General features: G+C 32.4%; 1 long non-coding RNA gene across 1 annotated transcript; it reads right to left on the bottom strand.

The window, feature by feature from the left end:
• Positions 1-2,123: 2,123 nt before the first annotated feature.
• On the bottom strand, positions 2,124-4,437 carry LOC139856030 (uncharacterized). Its single transcript, XR_011761640.1, has 3 exons — positions 2,785-4,437; positions 2,564-2,613; positions 2,124-2,442 (listed from the first exon to the last, which is right to left on the bottom strand). It is a non-coding gene; the product is annotated as an uncharacterized lncRNA (long non-coding RNA).
• Between the last annotated feature and the right edge of the window lie 3,289 nt (positions 4,438-7,726).

The raw sequence follows: 7,726 nt of genomic DNA, 5'->3' as shown, positions 1-7,726 counted from the left end.
ATAATAATAATAATAATAATAATAATAATAATAATAATAATAACTCACTATTAATTATGGAGTTTTAGTGTAAAATCAAACGTTATACAATACGGAGTACCTTTTAACAGTTAAGCTCAATATCATGATTCCAATAATAATAATAATAATAATAATAATAATAATAATAATAATAATAATAATAATAATAATAATAGTAATAGTAATAATAATAATAATAATAATAATAATAATAATAATAATAATAATAATAATAATAATAATAATACTAATACTAATAATAATACTAATACTAATACTAATAATATTAATATTAATACTACTAATAATACTAATACTACTACTAATAATACTAATACTAATAATAATAATAATAATAATAATAATAATAATACTAATACTAATAATAATACTAATACTAATACTAATAATATTAATACTACTAATAATACTAATACTACTACTAATAATACTAATACTAATAATAATACTAATACTAATACTACTAATAATACTACTACTACTAATAGTAATAATAATAATAATAATAATAATAATAATAATAATAATAGTAATAATAATAATAATAATAATAATAATAATAATAATAATAATAATAATAATAATAATAATAATAATAATGATAATAATAATAGTAACTCACTATTAATTATGGAGTTTTAGTGTAAAATCAAACGTTATATAATACGGAGTACCTTTTAACAGTTAAGCTTAATATCATGATTCCATAGTGTTGAATTGTTGAAATCGAGAAACTTTCCGATAATAGAGATAAGAGTTTCAATTACTCAGGCCCATTATCATTTAGTAGTTAGGCCCGTTAACATTTCATCAGTTTTACTATATGTATATGAATATTATTGGGTTATTTGTTTGGGCTCTATTGGATGGGTCCTGTGCAATTGCACACGTACAAAACATTAAGATTAGGTAAAAATATGAATATTTAAAAAAGACATTTTGTGATAAATTTTCTTATTTGTACATAGTATGTATTTTCAAATAAATCAATGCAAAGATATTTAAATTTAAAGATAATATATATATATATATATATATATATATATATATATATATATATATATATATATATATATATATATATATATATATATATATATATATATATATATATATATATATATATATATATATATATATAGGGTTAGGTTAGGATACATAGAACCTTAAGATAAATGCGGTAAGTTGCAATCTTAGCCATTGATTATTTCAATCTAAATATATTAAAATAGTGGCATTGTTGTAATATTTTTAATATTAAATGGCAATTAAATTAGTAAAAACAATTGTATTTCTTAATATTTCGTATAACATGCTTAATTTTAGGAAAGTTTTGAATACAATTTAATTAGTCATGTGTTTCAAGTTTAAAATTAAGAGATAAAATATGACAAAAATTAAGATAATTTCACAAGTAAACGGCATTTGATATATATCAATTTAAATTTTGTGGTGATTTTATATTAGGATAATTAGGAACTATAAAATGTGTGAAGATTGCCTGCTCGTTCATATTAATTGATACACTTCATTTTTGTTTTCTTATAACATTTGCGATGAATTCTTTCAAAGAGAACAGAAAAAGAAATCTAAGCAGGCAATTGATTATACTCGTAAGTATTTATAGTTTAATTTATTTTCATTAAATGTGCATATTGTGTTGATCATGTGATGCACAACTTGCATGTTTGTATTTGACTCTACTATAAATAATGTTTCGTAATCGCATGGTGTAGATCAAGTGATGCACAACTTACATGTTTGTATTTGACTACTATAAATAATGTTTCTTAATCGATGGTGTAGATCAATTGATGCACAACTTGCAAATAACTTTGATGGCTAATACATGCAAATAACTGATGGCAAATACGTAATAAATGACGTTTATAAATACGTAATGGGTTTTAGTTACATTCGGTAAACATATTACAGATGCATCTTGCAACCAAATACACAAACCTTATAAATTTGATGCATAACATATACATTGATTAAAAATTACACACAAAGTCGTTAGACTACTTAAAAGAAACTTTATACTTAGGCGTGACAAAATTGATACATCGACCTTAAAAAACATGTACACAACCACACGAAATTAATACATTGACCTTGACAAAGACATACCGATACAAAACAGATACAACGACCTCGAAATACACATACACAACGACGCCAGATTGATACGTCGACCGTGAAAAACACATACACAACGATGCCTTTTAAAATTCGACAACGGAGGAATCTATTCGTGAAGATAGAAGATGGAACAATAGTGATGCTTGTGATTGTGTTCTCCGGCATGACAATCTCCGTAGACCGTTGTGCAAAATATTTGACTGGTGATGCTAGCTAACACCGTGATGCATGATTTAACATAGAGTTTATATTTTTTACCTATAAAATTGATTCATAAATACATAATACATGATACATTATATATGATATATAACATGATACATGATACTCTTTGATGCATATATGAACTTTAAAATTAGATATACATGTCGACAGATACCTGGAACATAAACATCATTTTGAAGATGCACGTACAATTTTTGTACATTCCTGCATATATAAAAATATATCAAATATTAATCGTTGTCGTTGACGTTTATAAATGAAACTAAAAATATAATATGAGTAATTAAAGTACACAAAACGGAAATTACATTTAGAGCTTTACAAACGGAATTCGCAATTGGAACAAACAATAAACTAATCAAAAGACAAACTTACCATTTTCTCCATATATTGATTCTCATGTGACATCTTGATAAATCTTCTGTATGATTATAAAATTTGAATGATACATTCCCCAAAAGTAATTTCTGTATATACGATCCCATGATTCAACACTCTGAAGTTTGATTTATTTGGAAAATGTGAAAATGAAATTTACTTAATTATATGATAATTTAGCAATTGACCAGAATGCCCTTAAAGCTTGAAACCGATGCTGCATTTTTAAAGGACACTTCCAACTCTTCAACACTTTTAGGGCTCTGCATTTTTAAACAACTACAACACTTCCAACTCTTTCATCCAACAACTCCATTCATCAATATGCCAAAAAAATCATCATCCAAAAAAAAAACCAAAACAAACCCAACGAGCAAATAAACGACACTCAACGAAGTAATGATTTTTTTCAAACTCTACTTGAAAACCAAATGTCTTTCAACTAACCATCCGGGTCATCTTCCATCCCAACTCAAGACTTAGGGTTTGCCAAATACGCATCATCTTCACCTATTTTTAGTCCTAATTAACAATACCACAATTATCACCTTCAACAACTACAATATGATCAACAACAATTTCGTCAACAACAATTTCATCAACAACAACTTCATCAACAACAAACTCGTCCAATAATACGACAACCAATCTTTCCAGATCAAGTTCCTACTCAAATTCCAACGGATACCGAATCCGGTGATGAAGATGTTGAAGTCGTTCCCGAAACTCAACCCGAAGATGTTGAAGACGAGGGTGAAAGTGACCCGAGATCAAAAGGAAAAAGAAAGTCACATTCAAAAAAGTGGCGTGGACGGATGAAGAAAGTGTGATTTTGGCAAAGGTTTGGATGCAAGCATCCGAACTAACGGGAACGGGCCAAACAAAAGAGTCTTTTTGGGGTTATATCCGAGAAAATTACAATGCCCGAGTGCATGAAAAACGTCGAGTCGATCAAATAACGGGAAAATGGAGCAAGATGTCGAAAGATGTCAAGATTTTTATCGGAAATTACACAAAGCTTGAAGCATTTTGGCAAAGTGGGAACAACGATGCCGATATCGTAAGTAGTGCACGTCGGGCATTTAAGGAACAAACGAAGCGTAAGTTTCTTTACGAGGAAGCGTGGCGAGTTCTTAAAGATTGTCCTAAATTTCTAACATTCGAGGGGGTTGTTCCCAAGCGTAATCGGCCTGTCGAGTTACTCCCACCGGTTGTGAGTGGCCCGGGTGAAGGCTCGAACCAAGGTGCGGGTGAAAGTGCGGGTGGGGATCCGAGTCAGTTTGAAATGTTATTTCACGAAGTACCTCTACGTCGTCCACCGGGTCGTTCAAGAACCAAGAGTCAAAGGAGTTTGGCTTCATCCGACGCGGCCTCGCAATTGTCGTCCAATGAAGCTCGTGAAAAATTGATTGAATCCGCCAACGCTACAAGGCGGACTATGGATAGGCTATACGACGCGACCGAGACTTGTGAAATGTTGGATAATTTGTCATTTCTCACCAAACCATGTGCACCCGACTTGACGGAGGAACAACGCGCTTTGGTAATGAGAGCCCAAACAAGAATCACCAAGAAATACCAAAAAAGCGTTTCAGTTATCCGACGACGACGACGTCGAGTAGTTTATTTGTTTTTATGTACTTGTGTTTGTTTTCAATTATGTCTTTTTTTTATAAAAAATGTAACCGTATCATTGTTATTTAATAAATGTGATGTTCAAAAATAATTATTTATTTGCTTTAATAATAATAATAATAATAATAATAATAATAATAATAATAATAATAATAATAAATAAAAAATAAAAAAAATTAAGGAAGTATGTCATGGTTGACAATAGTGTGTTATGAGAGTGTTATGGGAGGAAAATGCCCATGACGGCGTGGGATTGGTCTTACAAACAGCCTTATGATTCGTAATGCTAATCGGGTATTTGCGGGAAAATTGAAAAACCTAACGGGTAAAACTCCGTCGGATATCGAGTTGAATAGATTATGAGTGCTTCGTATATGAAGATGAACATTACTACATTTATAAACAGCTTTGGTACTGGTACACTGAAACCCACTCCGAACCCGACCCGCTACATAACCTATGAACAAAGAACCGGCCGGGCATGTGGCGGGAGATGGAAGGTTTGACAAATACGTATCGGTGACGTCATAATCACCGACTGTTTCACCACAACGCTACCGGTACTTCTCAAAACATCACTGTATGCAATTTCATTGTTCTTTCTTTTGCTCGTCAGGTATTTTCTTTTATTGGTTCTATATTTCTTCTCTGTTTATGTATCTGATGAAGCTTTGAAAGCCCTAAAATAGGATTCCTCTGATAACAATACAACATCATGACAGTTTTTTGTGTGTATGATATTCTCGTGTGATGAAAGAAAGCTTTTGGGGCTTCATCTTTTGGCCTCTGTAATACACAACTGCAGTATGGTTTGATCTGCCCTGTTTGCCCGTTTCGGACGTTGAAAGGCTTGCTTTGCTTTTAGGTCCTTATATATCATTAGTCAGCTTGATCTGAAGATTGAACTTGAATTTTGCAAGCCAATTGTGGTGAATGAACACTTATTCCATAATGGTTTCTTCGGGTATGAAATTCTCGTGTGATGAAAACAAGCTTTTGGTGTTTCATCTTTGGCCTATGCAATGCACAACTGCAATTCTTATGGTATGGTCTTCGTTGTTTGTCCATTTCAGACATTGATAGGCTTCCCTCAAAAACATATTGAAATTTCATCCCAGTTGCTCCAGTGCCCATTTCTTATTCTTTCTTAAAAAGTGTTGTACTTTTAAGATGTTTTAAAGTGCTATTTTTGTGTGTAATGTGTGAGTGTAGGGATGTTGTTGTAGGGTTTTTATAGTGTAAACATATGATTATGGGGTTTGGTATACATAGGTATAATCTAGGGAGAAAAGATACCCTAAAACTTGTACATTAAGTTTGAGAAGCATTTGGCCGTGATGCTTGCTTCTAACATAGATCCCTTAACGATTTTTTGTAGAAATTCGATGCTATTAGATTCTCAGAAAGAGAGTTCATTGATTTGTAATTTTCCCTAGTTTGGCTTTGATAGCTCGTTTGTAGACGTGGATCATTGGTTAACATTTGCTTGCTTGTCTTCAACTTAAGATGCCTTTGCGGCTTAATAGAATCTTTTATAGGTTACCATTTAAAATTAAATGTCTTTATAGCATCTATATTAGAGTATATTCATGAACTAAGTTAGGCTCACAGTTAACTAAGTCATTGGAAGAAGTTATGTTAAATTCGTAGCCCTGTTTGTTCCTATGTGATTCTTAGGTTAGGTTATTTGTTGTCCTATTGATTGTGGGGCTTTGAAATTTTCCTATTTTACTGATATTTCTGTTCTATATCAAATCCTTATATTGTATTCAACCCTGTTCTTCTCATGACCTTAAGTTTTTAGTCCGTGTTATCTATCATTTTCGTCTTTCAAGCTCCCCTGTTTCTTAAAACTAGTACATATATATGTTAAAATACAATGCAAATTTAGAATAATATGGAATTAGTAAATGTATATGGGTAAAATATCTAGATATTAATATGTATAAGAAAATATCTAGATATTAGAATATGAGAGAAAAATCTAGAAATTGAAATGTAAAAGAAAAATCTAGATATTTGTAGGTTGTAGAAATATCTAGATATTTATATATCCATGGAAATATCTAGGTTCTAGAATGTTCCATGGAGTAGTATAAATATGGGAGGAGATTTCATTTGTGTTGTGTGAAGTTGTGAGAGTGAAATAAGAAGTGAGTTGTGAAGAAGAGAAGAAGAGTGTGAGTTAGCGAAAGTAGAGAAGATAAAGCTTGTAAGTAATATTGTAATTGTAATTTAATATAAGTGTTTTTGTTAAGTTTCCCGATCAAGCCTTAGTTTGTGTTTAAGTTCTTAGTGCACTTTTGTTGTTCTTATTATATGGTCGGCTCTGCCGCCTAAGTAATACATGGTCGGTTATACCGCCTAAAGATATATGGTCGACACTGTTGCCTAAGTACATTGTGCACTAAGGATTTATAAAATTAAAGGCTAACCAACGTCAAAGTGTTGGTGTAGTGAGTCTAGTATAGTCTAGATCCTCTATAGTGGTGTGTTGGGCTCGTCGAAGCTTCCAACAATTGGTATCAGAGCGGGTCGTTCGGGACCATTTCTAGTGGAGGAAATCGGTAAACGTTGGACGTTTACATCGGCTTGTTTTCACCAAGGCTCTAAGGAAGATTCTGTCGGAGCACAGTTAGGAACTGTGAAAGCTCATCGGTCAGGGACCAAGCTTATTGCACGTTGGACGCCATGATGGCAGATCTTGCAAGTACGAGCAGTGGAATCAAGAGTCTCAATAACCACAACTATGGTTATTGGCGGACTTGCATAGAATCCTACCTACAAGGACAGGATTTATGGGAAATAGTTGCTGGCAGTGACACAACGCCTCCACCGAAAGAAAATGCTGAAGCCTTGAGAAAATGGAACATCAAGGCCGGGAAGGCTTTATTTATATTGAAGACTACAATCGAGGAGGATCTATTGGAGCACATCCGTGACGAGAAAACACCAAAGGCAGCTTGGGAAACTTTTGAAAAATTATTTTCAAAGAAGAATGAAGCACGCCTCCAGCTCTTGGAAAATGAGCTCGCGGGTATCTCACAAGGAAGTCTGTCTATTTCTTAGTATTTCACCTAGGTGAAATCAATTTGCCGTGAGATATCTCAACTTGCTCCTGAAGAGAAAGTGAGTGATGCAAGGATGAAGAGAATTATCATCCACGGCTTAAGATCCGAGTATAATGGATTTATAGCCGCTGTGAGAGGATGGCCTACTCAACCATCATTAATAGAGCTGGAGAATCTATTGGCAAATCAAGAGGCATTAGCCAAGCAGATGAATGAAGTAACCGTAAAAGACG

The sequence above is a fragment of the Rutidosis leptorrhynchoides genome, chromosome 6 (genome assembly GCF_046630445.1).
Source record: "Rutidosis leptorrhynchoides isolate AG116_Rl617_1_P2 chromosome 6, CSIRO_AGI_Rlap_v1, whole genome shotgun sequence".
Taxonomy (NCBI): Eukaryota; Viridiplantae; Streptophyta; class Magnoliopsida; order Asterales; family Asteraceae; genus Rutidosis; species Rutidosis leptorrhynchoides.
This window is presented reverse-complemented; position numbering and strand designations above follow the sequence as displayed.